This window comes from Periplaneta americana, chromosome 9 (genome assembly GCF_040183065.1).
Source record: "Periplaneta americana isolate PAMFEO1 chromosome 9, P.americana_PAMFEO1_priV1, whole genome shotgun sequence".
NCBI classification, from domain to species: domain Eukaryota; kingdom Metazoa; phylum Arthropoda; class Insecta; order Blattodea; family Blattidae; genus Periplaneta; species Periplaneta americana.
This window is the reverse complement of record NC_091125.1, coordinates 2780828-2788903: the sequence shown is the minus strand read 5'-3', so window position 1 is coordinate 2788903 and position 8076 is coordinate 2780828. Positions and strand designations below refer to the sequence as shown.

Genomic DNA, 8076 nt, shown 5'->3' with positions numbered 1-8076 from the left:
ATTACTTATTCACTCACTTATTCATTCACTTACATATTCACTCATTTATTCATTCATTCATTCATTCATTCATTCATTCATTCATTCATTTTTAATTTCTCTTAAAGCAAGTACAGAGATAGGTTTGGAAGTAAATCTCGAAAAGAACATGTATAAGATTTTGTCTCGTGACCAGAACATTTTACGAAATAGAAATATAAAAATTGAAAATGTATCCTTCGAAAAGGTGAAAAAATTCGAATATTTTGGAGCAAGAGTAACAAATATAAATGACACTCGAGAGGAAATTAAACGCAGAATAAATATGGGAAATGTCAGAAATTATTCGATTGAGAAGCTTTTGTCATCCAGTCTGCTTTCAAAAAATCTGAGTTAGAATTAAAAAAAAAAAAAAAAAAAAAATGTAACCGGTTGTTCTGTATGGTTGTGAAACTTGGACTCTCACTTCGAGAGAGGAAGAGAAATTAAGGGTGTTTGAGTTGAATGGTTTCTTCCGAGGTTTTCCCCAGCCGTGGGACTGAAGCCGTTTGGTCTATGGCGAGTCCTCAGCATCACTTCATTTCACCCCCTTGATTTGATTACCTGGTTGGGTTTTTCCGAGGTTTTCTCCAACCAAAAGGCAAATGCCAGGTAATCTTTTGGCGAATCCTCGGACCTCACCTCATCTCACTACATCTCACCAAAATATTATAAAAAATTGCACGAAATTGTAAAAATTGTAGAAAATTACTAAATTGTGAAACTAAAAATTGTAAAATATTGTAAAAATTTGTAAAAATTGTAATTGTAATATTGTAAAATTCTGACTTGTTCCTCATCTTAAAGCTTCACTGCTCACGTAAGATCTATGGAATAAAATAAATGAATGAATGAAATGAGAAAAGGTGTCTTAAGAAAAATATTTGGGGCTAAAATGGATGAAGTTACAGGAGAATGGAGAAAGTTAAACAACGCAGAACTGCACGCATTGTATTCATCGCCAGACATAATTAAAAACATTAAATCCAGACGTTTGAGATGGGTAGGGCATGTGGCACGTATGGGCGAATCTAGAAACGCATACAGAGGGAAAAAAGACTTTTGGGGAGGCCGAGACGTAGACGAGAGGATAATATTAAAATGTATTTGAGGGAGGTGGGATATGATGATAGAGACTGGATTAATCTTGCACAGGATAGAGATCGATGGCGGGCTTATGTGAGGGCGGTAATGAAACTCCAGGTTTCTTAAAAGCCATTTGGTTTATTTGCCCTCCTGTCCCTACCGTTACGTATTATACTCTGTCCCGATAATCCAATTAATCATAAATAATTTTCACCAGATAATTATTGGGCTCTTACTGGAAAAAAAGGAGCTTGATTGCAGAAAATAGACTTTTATTCTATTGTCTTATTTCTTTTTGTTTATTGTAATGTTTCACAGTAAATTAATTTAGTAACATAATAATAATTAAAAAATCTTACTTTTACTTGAGTTTAGAGGGTCTACACGATCACTGGGAAAATTTCTTTCATAGCGTAAAATAGTATTACCTAACAATTTGAAAGTGAATCTTAAATTTGGAACGCTGTCACCAGTGGCTGAAAACCTTACACACATGACCAGTGTGGTAACTGCTGAAACTGCTTCATGGAAAAAAAATTCTTCCTGGTCCAATCAATTGTAATTTAATTTCAAAATCTGATCTTGACATACACGTAATTTAAACAAAAAATGATATTTCAGCCAACTCACTTCCTCAATCATGATTCTAGTTTCACTCCTTCCTTTGTGATATTTGCTTATCCAAAATGAATATGTGCGCAAATAGAAATGAGTTGTGTGCAAGAAAATCTGCAGTTTCAACTGGCAACTGCTGTTTCCCTCTCATTATTCCTGCGCAGTTGCAATAGTGGAAACGTGGCTTTACTGTAGAACAACACCATTGTGACCTGGAGGAGTAGTACATCCATTCTTAGAGACTACTATAACACTGCTTCAATGACACGTTACCTTCCCTACTGATGTGGAGCTGCGCTTGAGCGTGGTTTCGATTCCCGCTTCGGCTGATTAACTGACTTTGTTTTCTCAAGTTTTTCCGAACTGTAAGCAGAATGTCAGCTAATCACATGGCGAATTTTCGACCTCATATTCTTCAAAAGACATCTCATTGTGACTAATCCCATCGACGTTAACTAATCTTGTAGCTGATACAATGTCGTTAAATAACCGGCTACAAACTTCTTATATCAGCCAGGGAATACAACATGTTACAAAAACATTTCCTTAGAGACTAATCCTGTTGCTCCAAGACAAAATGTCATTTTTGCAGTCTTTCAGGAGCGAGAATTACAAGTTTGTACGACTTGTTTAAAATCATAGTATCATGATTCTTACAAGTTGGTTAGAAATTTATAGAAATACGATATACATGTCATATTTTGCCACAATAAAGATAGGCCTAACACAAGAGGAGTAGAAAGAATAGAAGAGAGGGGCTCAAGAGGCGGATTAAGTGTAATCTGTCAAGAAGCTTCTTTTTACCAGCAGTGGAGCGCCACATGCACAAAAAATGGCGGTATTTTCAAACGACTTCCTGCACCGGAAATAGCGGGAATTTCAAAGTACTTCTTTGCACATCCTCGTTACATTCATATTAACATGAATGTTTGAAATGTAACCATCCCTATTACAATTCCCCCTTTTTTTTTGTTTTTTTTTTAAGATCTTTAGCCAGAAACCTTTTTTTGTAAATTACAATACCATAAGTGTTTTCAGAACGAGATATCTCATGAAGTAGAGTAGTAGAGGTAGGAAATGGACTGTGAAATTGGAAATGATTTAGACATGACCAAGCAAATCTGTTATGTTGGAATGTATCAGATTTATTTATTAACAATATTTCATTTTGTACATAAACACAAAGATCTTTATTGAAATTAACTGTTTGATGTTTTACTGTAATAGAGAAAAGATCGTGAGCTCACGATAGGTACTGTATATATAATATTAACAACATAGTAGTAAATGTTACACAAAGAAAAAAATCATACCTAAACATTCTTAACACTCTACATATTTATTAATGAAGTAATCTCTGCTCTTTGAAGTCAGCTAACCGCTTAATTTTCTGATATTTTCTGATATACTACCATTAGTTATTATTGTGTTGTAAGGAAAATAATTTCAAATCACCCTTAGTAGAAATTGGAGTCTACAATGCTGTGTTCTTATTGTCTCCAAATAAGTAGCTATAATGTGTAAAGTCTTCTGGTTACATTGAAGGCAATCATGCACAAGTATTTTTTTTAAGATTAACACTTAATGACATTATGTCAGTTTGTTCATGAACTTCTACATTACATTTTGGACTATATGTGGGGAATATTGGAAAATATTGTATTCACTAGTGTAATTTTGTGTTCAAACATTACGAACATTAGTGTTGTAGTTAGTTAATTTAAGTTCCATTTCTCTGAGAAACACAAATATAACAAACTGAAGAAATAAAATCATACACAGTACATGATAAACATAAAATTAAAACAATAAAAGTTAATATTTAATTACATTATGCCAGTTTGTCTGTAAACTTCAACATGAAATTTTAAGCTGCCTGTGGGGAATATTAGAGAGTAGAGTAAAAGAGTTAATGGGTTTATTGCCAAAAACTCAGCATTTGTTGATTTCAGTTAAGTTGTACAGGTTTAAGAATTCCAACGTATATGTAGCACCTACTACTGTATTTATTTCCTCAATGGCATAATTTGTCATTTAATATGAAAATATTCTAAATGCTAGTGCAGAATACAATAACTTTATGTTCCAATATTGCGATTATGGTAAATAGAGTCTACAGTACATTTCACAGGCTTTGTTGAAATATGCCAACAACATCGGTCCTGTGTTTGATATTATGATGTTATTTCAAGAAAAAAAAATTATTATTGCCTTGAGTTACTTCGTATTGTAGTTAATTTAGGTTCCTTTTGTTTGAGAAAAATACCAAATCATAACAAGAAACATAATGTAACAAAAATACAAGAACAATACAAAATAGCAATAAATAGCAACTAAAATTAAACATGAAAAATCTTAAATCAAAAATACACAAAGAAAACATAATCATTTGGCCACAATACCACAGTATCAGTAAATGTGCACATCACTTTTCTGCATCCAGTTTCACAAGCACATTAGGTGCAAAACTTCTCACATCTGCAGTTCTCGTTGACATGAAGAAGAGGAGTGCCAGCGAAGATAAAGCTGTATTTGAAAAGTAATGTTAATATTATTTTACATATACAATCCTGCAGACAATCCTCTGGTTCATGATTTGTACAGGAATGTCCCTGGTTAACAGAATTCAAATGTAAAGCCCTTAATTTCTACTTACACAGTACAAGTGAAACAGAATTGTTAGAAAATTATTGAGTATTCCTTGTAAAGCCACTCTTCTACAAAAGTTTGCCTTATATACAAATGATGTTGGGTTTTGTGAGAAAATACTGGATAAGCTAAAATATGCTTGTGACAAAATGAGTGACATAGATGAGCTGTGCTGTCTCATATGCGATGAAATACCACTCAAATCAGCTTGGCTTGTAACAATAATGATGATTTTGTTGATGGGTTTCAAAGATTTGAAAAACACTTGTCAGGTAAACCTGCAAATCAGATGCTTGTGTCTATGGTGAGTGGTCTATGTCTTTATTACAGGCAGGTAATGAATTACTTCTTAGCAAATTCTGCTACTCCTGGTATATGTTCAATAGTGCAACACGGACATTAAGCCATTTAGTTGCTGCAGACATTTATTGCTTGTCAACACTGCTTTTAAAGATATTTCATCCCACATAAGGCAACCTACTTTGTCAGTGTGAGTCATCTTACTACAGGCATTCCTTAGTATGTCAAATAATTTGTCACTAAAACCAACATCAGTGGTATACTTTCGCAAAACTCTAAGCAATGTAGCCTTAGAAGGGAAATTTAATAACTTCCTAATCATTCTATAGGCACTTGGGCTCTGTAAATAAATATTAAGAGCCTTTGCTTTCAATTCCGGTGACCACCGAACTCTCTGTACATACCTTGCATTTGAGGAGACACTATTTTTTACCAATTCATATAATGGCCCGGGAACCTTCTTCCTTAAAGTTGCAAGGGCAATGTCAATCTTCAGATCTCTCTGTGTGGTCTTGAGGACTCTTCCTCTCAGATGATGCAATTGTACTCGAAGACTGCAAATTTTCCTCCTCTTCAGTGTTACTATCGGTGTGGCCGTGGTTTGCATTCTTGGGGGCTCCCCAGCCTCTTCTCACTGCCTCTCCTCTCTTGGGGGGTCACCAGCCTCTCTGGCGGGGGTCCTCTGTTTCTTCCCGTACAAAATAAAACAACCAAAAGGTTAAAATTATGAACTGACAGCAAGAGTAAGTAGTCCTGTACCACCAAGGATAGAGGTTACAATTGAAGCGTTGGGCCGAATAATGGTTTATGTTACAATTTTTGCCATTATACTTTATCTTAGAATGTTATCAAGTTATTTCGTTTCAGGAACAGATTTGCGGAAATTCTTTCAAGATGTGCTCACAGCTTGCTCTTGATGTCAGAAAGGAACTGTTTAAAATGTGTTACTCTCTTATAGTCAACATTTAAAAACTGTGTTTGTCATTGTCTTCATTATTATACTGTTCATAATGTTACAAACTTCTCCGATGTGTAATATGACTTTCAGTAACATACAATCTATACTTTGCTTAGTGTACAAAACATATTGATGGAATAACGGTGTATGTTGCCCGTCCAATAGTAAATTATTTATGAGTGGAATGACGATGTAACATTTTCGTTCCTCCTGCCCAGTTAGCAGATTGCAATACAGACCATTATTCGCCCCAATTATGGGATCTACTTAGCCTGATACTTCACTATTTGTGTGAATGGCTTTTCTTTATGTATTCATTCACAATTTGCAATTACGACAGAATTTATAGGTATAGATATGAAGCACTGAAATTGCATAATATAAAAGGCTTGCAGTTACTTAAGTAAGTTACCTTGACCATTGGAGATAGCTTCAACTTTGCAAGGTATGGCTCCCGAAAGCTGTTGTGCAGTTTGTTGGGCTCTTTAACCATCAGATCTTATATGCCCAATGCTTCTAGGCATGCCTTGCATCTGAAAAAAAAATTGAAATAAAGTGTAAAATAAATATAAATTATGAGCACAGGAAAACCATTTCATGACACTTAATAAAATCACTTTGAGAACCAAGAAAAATTAAAATAAACTCCTCCAGGCAGCTTCACGTTAAAATACTAATTATCTCATCATTTCTATTGTAGGCCTAATTTTGGTCCAGGAAAAAATTCGTATTTAAAGACAACATTTGTAAAAATACAATGTAGGCGAAACAAAAAATAAAATAAAATATAGGTGGATAAAATATGTCATAAAATGGTTTAAGTATAAGCTACATCATCACTGCAGCTGTTCCCTTTCACTTTATAGGCTATTAGAGTGATTTTATAAAGTGCCACGAAGTCACGTTCCTGTGCTTACGGTAATTTCATACACATATACCGTATAGCCTATATAACATTTAATTATATCATAAATAGACTTGTATTATTATTATTATTATTATTATTATTATTATTATTATTATTGCAATTTATTATTATAAATATTACTATTATTTTTATAATAAATGTTATAAATATGTAAAGGTCTCAAATAATAATACCACGCGGGGAATATTCAAGGAAAGGGTCTATTACTCTATTTTTTTCTATCGGAATATTGAAACTCCGGTACCAAGCTCCACACGACACGACGTGGTTTGCTGCAAATTTATTGGTTATATTCAGTGTTTGAAATAACTTTTTTTGTCTCCCGTGTGTGGTGCGCAAAACAGAAAAGTTTCTCCTGCACTGTATAAAAAGCTTCGAAAATAAAAACAAAAAAATGCATCTTCTATATATATATATATATATATATATATATATATATATATATATATATATATATTCTATCAATAGAAATAATAATAAAAGTTTGTTAATATGTAACTAGATGTTACAAATTCTGTATATGTGTGTATGAATTAATATCTGATAACCTAACCTATATAATTTAAAATGATGCACGTGGCTAGCAAAATTTACAAGTATATCAAATTAGTTATAAGTGATAACATTGCTATATATTGTAAATGAAAACTCACCTCTCACTATCCCAGGTATTTTGAAGAAGCATTTCGAGTGGTGACTACTCTTCTTACTTCCGCAGTACGGATATTCACATTTAATTCGTCCGGCCATCCTTCCCTCGCCTAGGCAAGAAAATTCAATATGTCTTCTTCTTCAGTTCTTGAAATACGGCAAGAAATTGTTCCAGGACTAACAACTTAAACCAAGAGCACGCAAGTTCATTCTCCATTTCCAGGAGTCTAAAATCAGTGACGGAATGTTGGTAAGAGGCGATGTTAGCGCTCATCGTGGCAGTGCCATAGAATTAACAGCGATTAACAGGGAATAGATACGATTGACCCCCTCTCTTCTATTTCTACTCCTCTACTCCTCTTGGCCTAACATTAGGATGCACAGCATAGACTACAGAAAAGTCTATTTTCGCCAAAAATTGATTCAGCACATTTGCCTGGTAATCACAGAATTTCTGTACTGCCTATAATAGGCTATGTTGAAGCATTATCTCTAATATTTCCCAGGTGTGTTCCATAGCACCCAACACTGAAGGTATTATTGACGAAAAAAAAAGTAAAAAAAAAAACTAATTTTCAAGCAGTTTGGAATATATAAGGAATTAGGATGTGAATTCGAAAACATTACAAAATAGGTAAAAATGTGAAAGAATTGATCGCTGCAAGTAACCTAAAAGTGATTATTTAACACTTGAAATAAAGATATAGAACACTTCAAAATATAACGCAAACACACATTTCACTTCACTTAGTATATGCAATGCACATAAAACGCCTAAACCAAGCTAATGTATCTTAACCTGTCACAGATTCTCCCACCAGAGAAGTTACAAAATTTAAAGTTGGAAGTTTCATTGTTGCGTGTTATAGAA

The 8076-nt window shown here is 33.7% G+C and overlaps 1 long non-coding RNA gene across 1 annotated transcript; it reads right to left on the bottom strand.

Annotated features, from left to right (window-relative positions):
- Nucleotides 1–3597: 3597 nt before the first annotated feature.
- LOC138705733 (uncharacterized) lies at nucleotides 3598–7548 on the bottom strand. Its single transcript, XR_011333739.1, has 3 exons — nucleotides 7208–7548; nucleotides 6039–6159; nucleotides 3598–5356 (listed from the first exon to the last, which is right to left on the bottom strand). It is a non-coding gene; the product is annotated as an uncharacterized lncRNA (long non-coding RNA).
- Nucleotides 7549–8076: the final 528 nt, after the last annotated feature.